We start from the raw sequence: 13,864 nt of genomic DNA, 5'->3' as shown, positions 1-13,864 counted from the left end.
GGGGACACCGTGTGAGAGGACAGTGTGAAGAGGATACCCAGTATAGAAGAAAGAGGACAGTGTGGAGGGCATGTAGCATAAGAGGGTTAGTGTGGGTCATATTTTGTGCAGGGGCTTTATGAGAGTTAATAGTCTATATAGGGGCTCAGCGTAAGGCAGATATTTGTATTCAGGAGCATTGTAATGACTCTGCTATTTTTAAGGGCGTTGTGTGGGGATGTGCTGCAGCGGAGTACAGCTGTGTATGAGATCAGTCATCATGGTCAAGATGGAGATGAAAAGGAAGAGAAAGACTCTAATTATACCTTTCCCGGCCCCTGCGCACTTCAGTACTGTGCTCTGCCCTCAACAGGACAGAGAATTACGCCTGCGCAGGAGCCATGACAAGAAGCAAGGAAGATGATGACATCGCATGAAGATGGGAGGTGCTGGACTTGGAACTTGGACCTGCGACGTCCATCGGACCGGACCGCCCCCAAAGGAGTATAATATAACTTGTTTTTCTTCTCTTTCAGGTTTAACATTGTTTAACATTCCTGTCATTATATTATCTAAAAAAGGTTTCTTGTAGCAGTAGAGTGGGCCCCTTGAGTTAATTCCCCTGGTGGGCCCAAGGTACCCCAGTCCGACCCTGGCATCATGTGAGTGCCATGAGAGTTGGAAGAATGCGAAATAAAGAATCCATTCAAAAGCCAAGAGGTGGACATCCAGACAAAATATCCATCTCAACTTGTCAGCTCATCCCAAGGTCTATCAGTTCTAGTGTGACAAACACGTCAGAGGTGGCTCGTATGCTTCGTAATAGTGAGATCAGATGTCCACTCAAGCACTGCGGGACACATTACACAAGTTGGTGGCCCATAAAAAGGTGAAGAAGCCTCAACATTAATATCGTCATAAGAAGCATTCGTATGAGTTTTCAAAAAAGGTTCAAATTGTGGACAGTAGAATATTGGGAACAGGTGATTTGGAGCGATGAGACAAAAGTCAATAGACTAGGCACTGATGAGTGCTAATGTGTCTGGAAGAAACAAGGGAAAAGGGGGCTAATGGATCAAGAAATTGAAGGAACTCTTAAATTTGGTGGAGGAAGCCTGATGATATGAGATTGTCTCACAGGAAAAGGTGTTGACCAGGATCGATGGTGGTCTCAATGCTGTGCTATATGAGTATCCTATAAGATGAGTTATTTCGTACACTCGAGTACTATGGGTATGAAAAGGACGTCATAGTTTTCCAGCAGGACAACAACCTGAAGCATATGTCAAGCTTGGAGACGAAATGGTTCAGTGACAATGAAGTAGAGGTGCTGAATTGGCCCCCATAGTTCACAGTAGGGTTGAGCGACTTTCATTTTTTTAAGATCGAGTAGGGTTTTGGGAAACCCGATTTTGTCCAGAGTCGAGTCGAGTGCAGTCGGCCGATTATTGCTAAAAGTCGGGGATCGACCGAAACACGAAACCCAATGCAAGTCAATGGGGAAGCATAGTCGGCAGTGAGTGGAGGCCAGGAAAACACCTACAGTGCCCATTTTAATGCCAAAAACATCCATTCTTGTTTCTGAAGCTTGCCAATCTTAATTAACTGTATAATAATAGTTGGGCATAGGGAATTGGGGGAAAGTTGTGGGGGGAGTAGGGCTGGCTCAAGTTTTTCGTGGGCCCAGGAAATGCGGACTACGTCACGGCGGTGTTGCAGGGAAAGGTAAGTATTTAAACGTTGCAAGTGCTGTGATCCTGAGCAAGCAGGGGGGGGCCCACTCGTTCGCATTGCCACTGGCACAGGGCCCCTCAAAGTACGGCGGTGTGTTTGCATGGCGGGGGCGCCTCCCACCAGCAGCGACACTTTTGCGTACTCTGAGGGGCCCTGTGCCAGTGACGTCGCCAACGAGTATGCCCCCCCACCTGATGAAGGAACCTGCACTTTCATCTGCACCTTCCTCTTTGTCCCTGTGTAAGGTGGTATAACATGCGGGAAGGGGAACCTTACTTTCAGCAGGGTCAGATTCTGGCTGTGTAGAGTACAAGGGGAATGTAGTGGTCTAGGTCAATGTACCAGCAGACTCATTTAGCAGTGGCTGGGCAATGGGCAGGATGAGGAGGAAACAGATATAGGGCCAAAGAATAAAGTAGGCTACATGCAGTTCAAAATTGGTAACAGGACTAAACAGGCGGCATTGCTTTGTTCAGTGGAGTAGCAAACCCAAGAGCAGCAGACACTGTTTCAAGGGCCTAACCACACTAGTAGGCCAAATGCAGTTCAATATCTGATAGTATAGGGCGAAAGCCAGAATGTGGAAGCTCAGCTTTGTTCAGTTGAGGACAACACCAGGGAGGGGCAGACACCTTTAGTAGGCCGGAAAAGCCTATTGCATTTTTTAAAATGGTAATTTGGAGCAGAAGGTTGAAGCTCAGCTTTATTTAGTTGAGGGCAACACCAGGCAGGGGCACACAGACAGACACCTTTAGTAGGCCGGAAAAGCCTATTGCATTTTTTAAAATGGTAATTTGGAGCAGAAGGTTGAAGCTCAGCTTTATTTAGTTGAGGGCAACACCAGGGAGGGGCAGAAGCCGTTAGTAGGCCCTAACCACCATTTTTTTTTTTTAAAACCACTTAATGAGAGCCGGAAGGTTGAAGCTCAGCTTTATTTAGTTGAGGACAACACCAGGCAGGGGCACACAGACAGACACCTTTAGTAGGCCGGAAAAGCCTATTGCATTTTTTAAAATGGTAATTTGGAGCAGAAGGTTGAAGCTCAGCTTTATTTAGTTGAGGACAACACCAGGCAGGGGCACACAGACAGACACCTTTAGTAGGCCGGAAAAGCCTATTGCATTTTTTAAAATGGTAATTTGGAGCAGAAGGTTGAAGCTCAGCTTTATTTAGTTGAGGGCAACACCAGGGAGGGGCAGAAGCCGTTAGTAGGCCCTAACCACCATTTTTTTTTTTTAAAACCACTTAATGAGAGCCGGAAGGTTGAAGCTCAGCTTTATTTAGTTGAGGACAACACCAGGCAGGGGCACACAGACAGACACCTTTAGTAGGCCGGAAAAGCCTACTGCATTTTTTAAAATGGTAATTTGGAGCAGAAGGTTGAAGCTCAGCTTTATTTAGTTGAGGACAACACCAGGCAGGGGCACACAGACAGACACCTTTAGTAGGCCGGAAAAGCCTACTGCATTTTTTAAAATGGTAATTTGGAGCAGAAGGTTGAAGCTCAGCTTTATTTAGTTGAGGGCAACACCAGGCAGGGGCACACAGACAGACACCTTTAGTAGGCCGGAAAAGCCTATTGCATTTTTTAAAATGGTAATTTGGAGCAGAAGGTTGAAGCTCAGCTTTATTTAGTTGAGGGCAACACCAGGGAGGGGCAGAAGCCGTTAGTAGGCCCTAACCACCATTTTTTTTTTTTAAAACCACTTAATGAGAGCCGGAAGGTTGAAGCTCAGCTTTATTTAGTTGAGGACAACACCAGGCAGGGGCACACAGACAGACACCTTTAGTAGGCCGGAAAAGCCTATTGCATTTTTTAAAATGGTAATTTGGAGCAGAAGGTTGAAGCTCAGCTTTATTTAGTTGAGGACAACACCAGGCAGGGGCACACAGACAGACACCTTTAGTAGGCCGGAAAAGCCTATTGCATTTTTTAAAATGGTAATTTGGAGCAGAAGGTTGAAGCTCAGCTTTATTTAGTTGAGGACAACACCAGGCAGGGGCACACAGACAGACACCTTTAGTAGGCCGGAAAAGCCTATTGCATTTTTTAAAATGGTAATTTGGAGCAGAAGGTTGAAGCTCAGCTTTATTTAGTTGAGGGCAACACCAGGCAGGGGCACACAGACAGACACCTTTAGTAGGCCGGAAAAGCCTATTGCATTTTTTAAAATGGTAATTTGGAGCAGAAGGTTGAAGCTCAGCTTTATTTAGTTGAGGGCAACACCAGGGAGGGGCAGAAGCCGTTAGTAGGCCCTAACCACCATTTTTTTTTTTTAAAACCACTTAATGAGAGCCGGAAGGTTGAAGCTCAGCTTTATTTAGTTGAGGACAACACCAGGCAGGGGCACACAGACAGACACCTTTAGTAGGCCGGAAAAGCCTATTGCATTTTTTAAAATGGTAATTTGGAGCAGAAGGTTGAAGCTCAGCTTTATTTAGTTGAGGACAACACCAGGCAGGGGCACACAGACAGACACCTTTAGTAGGCCGGAAAAGCCTATTGCATTTTTTAAAATGGTAATTTGGAGCAGAAGGTTGAAGCTCAGCTTTATTTAGTTGAGGACAACACCAGGCAGGGGCACACAGACAGACACCTTTAGTAGGCCGGAAAAGCCTATTGCATTTTTTAAAATGGTAATTTGGAGCAGAAGGTTGAAGCTCAGCTTTATTTAGTTGAGGACAACACCAGGCAGGGGCACACAGACAGACACCTTTAGTAGGCCGGAAAAGCCTATTGCATTTTTTAAAATGGTAATTTGGAGCAGAAGGTTGAAGCTCAGCTTTATTTAGTTGAGGACAACACCAGGCAGGGGCACACAGACAGACACCTTTAGTAGGCCGGAAAAGCCTATTGCATTTTTTAAAATGGTAATTTGGAGCAGAAGGTTGAAGCTCAGCTTTATTTAGTTGAGGGCAACACCAGGCAGGGGCACACAGACAGACACCTTTAGTAGGCCGGAAAAGCCTATTGCATTTTTTAAAATGGTAATTTGGAGCAGAAGGTTGAAGCTCAGCTTTATTTAGTTGAGGGCAACACCAGGGAGGGGCAGAAGCCGTTAGTAGGCCCTAACCACCATTTTTTTTTTTAAAACCACTTAATGAGAGCCGGAAGGTTGAAGCTCAGCTTTATTTAGTTGAGGACAACACCAGGCAGGGGCACACAGACAGACACCTTTAGTAGGCCGGAAAAGCCTATTGCATTTTTTAAAATGGTAATTTGGAGCAGAAGGTTGAAGCTCAGCTTTATTTAGTTGAGGACAACACCAGGCAGGGGCACACAGACAGACACCTTTAGTAGGCCGGAAAAGCCTATTGCATTTTTTAAAATGGTAATTTGGAGCAGAAGGTTGAAGCTCAGCTTTATTTAGTTGAGGACAACACCAGGCAGGGGCACACAGACAGACACCTTTAGTAGGCCGGAAAAGCCTATTGCATTTTTTAAAATGGTAATTTGGAGCAGAAGGTTGAAGCTCAGCTTTATTTAGTTGAGGACAACACCAGGCAGGGGCACACAGACAGACACCTTTAGTAGGCCGGAAAAGCCTATTGCATTTTTTAAAATGGTAATTTGGAGCAGAAGGTTGAAGCTCAGCTTTATTTAGTTGAGGACAACACCAGGCAGGGGCACACAGACAGACACCTTTAGTAGGCCGGAAAAGCCTATTGCATTTTTTAAAATGGTAATTTGGAGCAGAAGGTTGAAGCTCAGCTTTATTTAGTTGAGGACAACACCAGGCAGGGGCACACAGACAGACACCTTTAGTAGGCCGGAAAAGCCTATTGCATTTTTTAAAATGGTAATTTGGAGCAGAAGGTTGAAGCTCAGCTTTATTTAGTTGAGGGCAACACCAGGGAGGGGCAGAAGCCGTTAGTAGGCCCTAACCAAAGTTGAAGGCCAAATGCAGTTTAATTTCTGATACTATAGGCCGAAAGCCAGAAGGTGGAAGCTCCGATTTAGACAGTGGAGGACAATTTGAATTAGGGACTGCAGACAGACTTAGTAGGCTGTCCCCTGTGGACCATGCATCCACCACATTAACCCATTGCGCCGTAATGGACACGTAATCTTCCGTGGCCATGCCTACAGGTCCATGCGTCTGTTGTCAGGTGCACCTTTGTACTCACAGATTGCCAGAGTGCATGGACAATGCGGTCTTCTACATGCTGGTGGAGGGTTGGGATGGCTTTTCTCGCAAAAGAAGTGTCGACTGGTTAGCTTGTAGCGTGGTACAGCGTAGTCCATCATGGCCTTATTAATAGTAAATAAAATATATAACTAGGCTCTATGAACTTTTAAATAGGTTCCAGGGGTACACGGGCAGCATTGGTGTGGTCAGTGGAGGAGTATTGCAAGTAGGGGCTGCAGACAGGCTATCAAAGGCCTAAAATAACAAACAGTAGGCAGTCATGGCAGTTTTACATCGGTTACATGGATACACAGGCAGGCACTCCAGGCAGCATTGTGGTCAGTGGAGGAGTATTGCAAGTAAGGGCCGCAGACAGGCTATCAAAGGCCTAAAATAACAAACAGTAGGCAGTCATGGCAGTTTTACATCGGTTACATGGATACACAGGCAGGCACTCCAGGCAGCATTGTGGTCAGTGGAGGAGTATTGCAAGTAGGGGCCGCAGACAGGCTATCAAAGGCCTAAAATAACAAACAGTAGGCAGTCATGGCAGTTTTACATCGGTTACATGGATACACAGGCAGGCACTCCAGGCAGCATTGTGGTCAGTGGAGGAGTATTGCAAGTAGGGGCCGCAGACAGGCTATCAAAGGCCTAAAATAACAAACAATAGGCTCATTGCAGTTTTACAGCGGTTACATGGATAGACGGGCAGGCAGCTTGGTGGTCAGTGGAGGAGTATTTAAAGTAGGGACCGCAGACAGGCTTCAAAGGCCTAACATAAGAAAATGGGCTGGCTGTAGGCACTTTATAATTGGTTCCAGGGGTACACGGGCAGCAGTGGTCTGGTCAGTGGAGGAGTATTTAAAGTAGGGACCGCAGACAGGCTTCAAAGGCCTAACATAAGAAAATGGGCTGGCTGTAGGCACTTTATAATTGGTTCCAGGGGTACACGGGCAGCAGTGGTCTGGTCAGTGGAGGACTAGTGGAAGGAGGGACCGCAGACAGGCTTCAAAGGCCTAACATAAAAAAATGGGCTGGCTGTAGGCACTTTATAATTGGTTCCAGGGGTACACGGGCAGCAGTGGTCTGGTCAGTGGAGGACTAGTGGAAGGAGGGACCGCAGACAGGCTTCAAAGGCCTAACATAAAAAAATGGGCTGGCTGTAGGCACTTTATAATTGGTTCCAGGGGTACACGGGCAGCAGTGGTCTGGCCAGTGGAGGACTAGTGGAAGGAGGGACCGCAGACAGGCTTCAAAGGCCTAACATAAAAAAATGGGCTGGCTGTAGGCACTTTATAATTGGTTCCAGGGGTACACGGGCAGCAGTGGTCTGGTCAGTGGAGGACTAGTGGAAGGAGGGACCGCAGACAGGCTTCAAAGGCCTAACATAAAAAAATGGGCTGGCTGTAGGCACTTTATAATTGGTTCCAGGGGTACACGGGCAGCAGTGGTCTGGCCAGTGGAGGACTAGTGGAAGGAGGGACCGCAGACAGGCTTCAAAGGCCTAACATAAAAAAATGGGCTGGCTGTAGGCACTTTATAATTGGTTCCAGGGGTACACGGGCAGCAGTGGTCTGGTCAGTGGAGGACTAGTGGAAGGAGGGACCGCAGACAGGCTTCAAAGGCCTAAAATAACAAACAATAGGCTCATGGCAGTTTTACAGCGGTTACATGGATACACGGGCAGCTTGGTGGTGAGTGGAGGAGTAGTGCAAGGAGTGTCTGTCCCAGTACTCCCAAAATATAAATAGATGTTAATGTCTCGCAAAACAACCAAAACAAAAAAAAAGGTGGCATACTTAGGTACAGGGGTGGGCTCATCTGCTGAGTTTCTGACATAGTAATTTGGCAGTAACTATTTAATGGTGCCAATATAGGACACAGACACAGACTACTTTAAGTTGCATCATAGATGTCTACAAATTTGTATTGTCAGTGCCAGACATTGAATGATGTCAGCGAATAGACTAAAGATTGGTGGAGCTGTGCGACATAATTTTGCATGTGGTAGAGCACATTTTGAGCTGGGGTAGGGGGGAACTCTCTAGAGGCCGGCGGGACCGCCCCAGGGCCCCTCATGTTACAACGGTGTGTCTGACGTTGGGTGCGCACCACCACCGCCAGAGACACTACATTGTACTATGAGGGACCCAGTAGCAATGCCGTCAACCAAAAGCGAGCACACCCACCTCTTCAGACAAACAGCAGTCTCACGGGTGCTTGCGCCAAGTCGCGATACCACGGCCCCGTGTGGGGAGTTTGGCCATTTAGGGAGGTGTAAACATGTCGTATGCTGTACAGTCAGCTGCAGCAAATTAGACATTAGAAAAGTAATTCACAGGCAAGAGCCTTTCATAGGAAAGCTAGGTGTCGGCCGGGCAAGGTGGGGCAAAAGATTTCGAAATCCAGTTGTGGTTCATTTTAATGAATGTTAGATCGTCAACATTTTGGGTAGCCAGACGAGTCCTTTTTTCGGTTAATATTGAACCTGCAGCACTGAATACTCTTTCTGATAGGACACTTGCTGCCGGGCAAGCAAGCTCCTGCAATGCATATTCTGCCAATTCTGGCCAGGTGTCTAATTTGGAGGCCCAGTAATCAAATGGGAATGACGGTTGAGGGAGAACATCGATAAGGGATGAAAAATAGTTAGTAACCATACTGGACAAATGTTGTCTCCTGTCACTTTCAATTGATGCAGCAGTACCTGTCCTGTCTGCGGTCATAGCAAAATCACTCCACAACCTGGTCAGAAAACCCCTCTGTCCAACGCCACTTCTGATGTGTGCACCCCTAACACTCCTAGTCTGCTGCCCCCTGGAGCTCGTGTGAGAACGATCACGTGCGCTGTGTGCTGGGAATGCCTGAAGCAAACGGTCAACAAGAGTTGATTGTTTGGTTGCTAATATTAGTTCCAAGTTCTCATGTGGCATAATATTTTGCAATTTGCCTTTATAGCGTGGATCAAGGAGGCAGGCCAACCAGTAATCGTCATCGTTCATCATTTTCGTAATGCGTGTGTCCCTTTTTAGGATACGTAAGGCATAATCCGCCATGTGGGCCAAAGTTCCAGTTGTCAAATCTCCGGTTGTGATTGGTTGAGGGGCAGTTGCAGGCAAATCTACGTCACTTGTGTCCCTCAAAAAACCAGAACCCGGCCGTGACACGCAACCAATTTCCTGTGCCCCCGGGAAAGGTTCGGCATTAAAAATATACTCATCCCCATCATCCTCCTCGTCCTCCACCTCCTCTTCGCCCGCTACCTCGTCCTGTACACTGCCCTGACCAGACAATGGCTGACTGTCATCAAGGCTTTCCTCTTCCTCTGGTGCAGACGCCTGCTCCTTTATGTGCGTCAAACTTTGCATCAGCAGACGCATTAGGGGGATGCTCATGCTTATTACGGCGTTGTCTGCACTAACCAGCCGTGTGCATTCCTCAAAACACTGAAGGACTTGACACATGTCTTGTATCTTAGACCACTGCACACCTGACAACTCCATGTCTGCCATCCTACTGCCTGCCCGTGTATCCTCCCACAAATAAATAACAGCACGCCTCTCTTCGCACAGTCTCTGAAGCATGTGCAGTGTTGAGTTCCACCTTGTTGCAACGTCTATGATTAGGCGATGCTGGGGAAGGTTCAAAGACCGCTGATAGGTCTGCATACGGCTGGCGTGTACAGGCGAACGTCGGATATGTGAGCAAAGTGCACGCACTTTGAGGAGCAGGTCGGAGAACCCAGGATAAGTTTTCAATAAGCACTGCACCACCAGGTTTAAGGTGTGAGCCAGGCAAGGAATGTGTTTCAGTTGGGAAAGGGAGATGGCAGCCATGAAATTCCTTCCATTATCACTCACTACCTTGCCTGCCTCAAGATCTACTGTGCCCAGCCACGACTGCGTTTCTTGTTGCAAGAACTCGGACAGAACTTCCGCGGTGTGTCTGTTGTCGCCCAAGCACTTCATAGCCAATACAGCCTGCTGACGCTTGGCAGTAGCTGGCCCATAATGGGACAACTGGTGTGCAACAGTGTCATCTGCCGATGGAGTGGTTGGCAGACTGCGTTCTGTGGAAGAGCTGTAGCTTCTGCAGGAGGACGAGGAGGAGGAGGAGGAGGGGGTGCGAACGCCTACAGCCAACTGTTTCCTAGACCGTGGGCTAGGCACAACTGTCCCTAAATTGATGTCGCCTGTGGACCCTGCATCCACCACATTCACCCAGTGTGCCGTGATGGACACATAATGTCCCTGGCCATGCCTACTGGTCCATGCATCTGTAGTCAGGTGCACCTTTGTACTCACAGATTGCCTGAGTGCATGGACGATGCGCTGTTTAACATGCTGGTGCAGGGCTGGGATGGCTTTTCTGGAAAAAAAGTGTCGACTGGGTAGCTCGTATCGTGGTTCAGCGTACTCCATCAGGGCTTTGAAAGCTTCGCTTTCAACTAACCGGTAGGGCATCATCTCTAACGAGATTAGTCTAGCTATGTGGGCGTTAAAACACTGTGTACGCGGATGCGAGGATAAGTACTTCCTTTTTCTAACCAGAGTCTCATGTAGGGTGAGCTGGACTGGAGAGCTGGAGATCGTGGAACTTTCGGGTGTGCCGGTGTACATGGCAGACTGAGAGACGGTTGGAGACGGTATTGTTTCCGCCGGTGCCCTAGATGCAATATTTCCTCCTACAAAACTGGTGATTCCCTGACCCTGACTGCTTTTGGCTGGCAAAGAAACCTGCACAGATACTGCCGGTGGTGCGGAAAATGGTGGCCTTACAGTGACGGAAGGGATGTTGCGTTGCTGACTAGCTTCATTGGCCGAGGGTGCTACAACCTTGAGGGACGTTTGGTAGTTAGTCCAGGCTTGAAAATGCATGGTGGTTAAGTGTCTATGCATGCAACTAGTATTTAGACTTTTCAGATTCTGACCTCTGCTTAAGCTAGTTTAACATTTTTGACAGATGACTTTGCGCTGATCAGTTGGATGTTGTTTAAAAAAATGCCAGACTGCACTCTTTCTAGACTCGGATCCCTTTTCAGGGATTGCAGACTGAGCTTTAACCGGATGGCAACGCTGTGCTCCAACAGGTTTTGGCTTTGACACGCGTTTTGGGCCAGATACGGGCCCGGCAGATGGAACCTGTTGCGATGTTGATGCCTGCTGCGGCCCCTCCTCCACCTCCGCTTCTGAACTACTGCCGCCTGCACCCTGTTCCCCCAATGGCTGCCAATTGGGGTCAATAACTGGGTCATCTATTACCTCCTCTTCGAGCTCGTGTGCAACTTCGTCTGTGTCACTGTGTCGGTCGGTGGTATAGCGTTCGTGGCGGGGCAACATAGTCTCATCAGGGTCTGATTGTGGATCTGTACCCTGAGAGGGCAATGTGGTGGTCTGAGTCAAAGGAGCAGCATAGTACTCTGGCTGTGGCTGTGCATCAGTGCACTCCATGTCAGAATATACTTGTAATGGGCATGGCCTGTTAAATGTTTCACTTTCTAAGCCAGGGACGGTATGTGTAAAGAGCTCCATGGAGTGACCCGTTGTGTCGCCTGCTGCATCCTTCTCTCTTGTTGTAGTTTTTGCTGAGGAGGACAAGGAAGCGACTTGTCCCTGACCGTGAACATCCACAAGCGACGCGCTGCTTTTACATTTACCAGTTTCGGAAGAGGAGGCAAAAGAGCTAGAGGCTGAGTCTGCAATGTAAGCCAAAACTTGCTGTTGCTGCTCCGCCTTTAAAAGCGGTTTTCCTACTCCCAGAAAAGAGAGCGTTCGAGGCCTTGTGTAGCCTGACGACGAAACTGGCTCCACAGCTCCAGACTTAGGTGGAATATTTTTATCCCCACGACCACCTGATGCTCCACTACCACTACCATCATTACCAGCTGACAATGAACGCCCACGACGACCTCTTGCACCAGACTTCCTCATTGTTTTAAAATCTTAACCAAAGTAACTTTATTTGTTGCTGTCAAACAACTTACACGGTGAGCTATAACTTCAGTATGATTTCAATATCCCTTAACAGGTTGGTGAGACCACAAGGAAAATCAGGCACAATGTTACACACTCTGTTTTCTGTGGCACAAAATCACAGAGATGACACACACGCAGGACTGTCACTCAAGCACTAATGTCAATATTAATCTCCCACCTAATTTATTTTTTTTTTTTTCTCAGGGAGACTTTAGAAACCAAATAATATTAAAAAAAAAAAAAAAGGCTTTCTATGGCCCACAATTAGAGAGAGAGAGGTGGCACACCCAGGAGTCAAGACTGGCGCACAAGCTGAAAGGGCAATATTACTCTCCCACTGTTTTTTTAAGTTTTTTTTTTATTTCAGGGAGACTTTAGAAACCAAATAATATTAAAAAAAAAATAAAAAAAAATAGGCTTTCTATAGCCCACTGAATGAGAGAGAGAGGTGGCACACCCAGGAGTCAAGACTGGCACACAAGCTGAAAGGGCAATATTACTCTCCCACTGTTTTTTTATGTTTTTTTTTTTTTTTTCAGGGAGACTTTAGAAACCAAATAATAAGAAAAAAAATAAATAAATAAATAGGCTTTCTATAGCCCACTGAATGAGAGATAGCACACACAGTAGTGGCACACAAGCCCTGACTGAGGCCAATATTTTTCTCCCACTGATTGATGTAGTGTTTTTGTGTTGAGGTAGATTTTAGAACACAAATCAAGGAAAAAAAAAAAAATGCTTTCTATGGCCCACTGAATGAGAGAGAGGTGGCACACCCAGGAGTCAAGACTGGCACACAAGCTGAAAGGGCAATATTACTCTCCCACTGTTTTTTTATGTATTTTTTGTTTTTTAAGGGAGACTTTAGAAACCCAATAATATTTAAAAAAATAAATAAATAGGCTTTCTATGGCCCACTGAATGAGAGGGAGAGAGGTGGCACACCCAGGAGTCAAGACTGGCACACAAGCTGAAAGGGCAATATTACTCTCCCACTGTTTTTTTATGTTTTTTTTTTTTTTTCAGGGAGACTTTAGAAATCAAATAATATTAAAAAAAACAAAAAAAAAAATAGCCTTTCTATGGCCCACTGAATGAGAGAGAGAGGTGGCACACCCAGGAGTCAAGACTGGCACACAAGCTGAAAGGGCAATATTACTCTCCCACTGTTTTTTTAGGTTTTTTTTTTTTTTCAGGGAGACTTTAGAAACCAAATAATATTAAAAAAAAAAAAAAAAAAAATAGGCTTTCTATAGCCCACTGAATGAGAGATAGCACACACAGCAGTGGCACACAAGCCCTGACTGAGGCCAATATTTTTCTCCCACTGATTGATGTAGTGTTTTTGTGTTGAGGTAGAATTTAGAACACAAATCACGGAAAAAATAAATAGGCTTTCTATGGCCCACTCAGTGAGAGATGGCACACACAGGGATGGCACTGTAGCAGAAATGCCAATCTTAATCTCCCACAAAAAAAACAAAAAAAAAACAGGGACTGTCCTACAATTACTATCTCCCTGCAGTAATCTAAGCCAGGTATGGCAGGCAGCAATAGGAGTGGACTGATGCACAAATTAAATAAAAAGTGTGGACAAACAAAAAAGATAGCTGTGCAGAAAGGAAGGAACAAGAGGATATGTGCTTTGAAAAAAGCAGTTGGTTTCCACAGTGGCGTACACACAGCAATACAGCTATCACGGAGCCTTCTAAGGCAGCCCAATGAGCTACAGCGCTGAGGGGAAAAAAAAAAAAAATAGCTTCCACAGTCCCTGCACACCGAAGGTGGTGTTGGACAGTGGAAATCGCTGCAGCACAAGCGGTTTGGTGGTTAGTGGACCCTGCCTAACGCTCTCCCTGCTTCTGACGAAGCGGCAGCAACCTGTCCCTAAGCTCAGATCAGCAGCAGTAAGATGGCGGTCGGCGGGAACGCCCCTTTATAGCCCCTGTGACGCCGCAGACAGCAAGCCAATCACTGCAATGCCCTTCTCTAAGATGGTGGGGACCAGGATCTATGTCATCACGCTGCCCACACTCTGCGTTC

At 46.7% G+C, this 13,864-nt stretch overlaps 1 protein-coding gene across 2 annotated transcripts in view; it reads right to left on the bottom strand.

Annotated features, from left to right (window-relative positions):
* The window catches only part of LOC143766024 (alpha-N-acetylgalactosaminide alpha-2,6-sialyltransferase 2-like), a 170,011-nt gene that overhangs the window by 154,792 nt on the left and 1,355 nt on the right, over positions 1–13,864 (bottom strand). The window lies entirely within an intron of this gene.

Source organism: Ranitomeya variabilis, chromosome 4 (assembly GCF_051348905.1).
Source record: "Ranitomeya variabilis isolate aRanVar5 chromosome 4, aRanVar5.hap1, whole genome shotgun sequence".
NCBI lineage: Eukaryota > Metazoa > Chordata > Amphibia > Anura > Dendrobatidae > Ranitomeya > Ranitomeya variabilis.
Note: the sequence above shows the minus strand (reverse complement) of the source record. Positions and strands in the feature narration are given on the sequence as shown.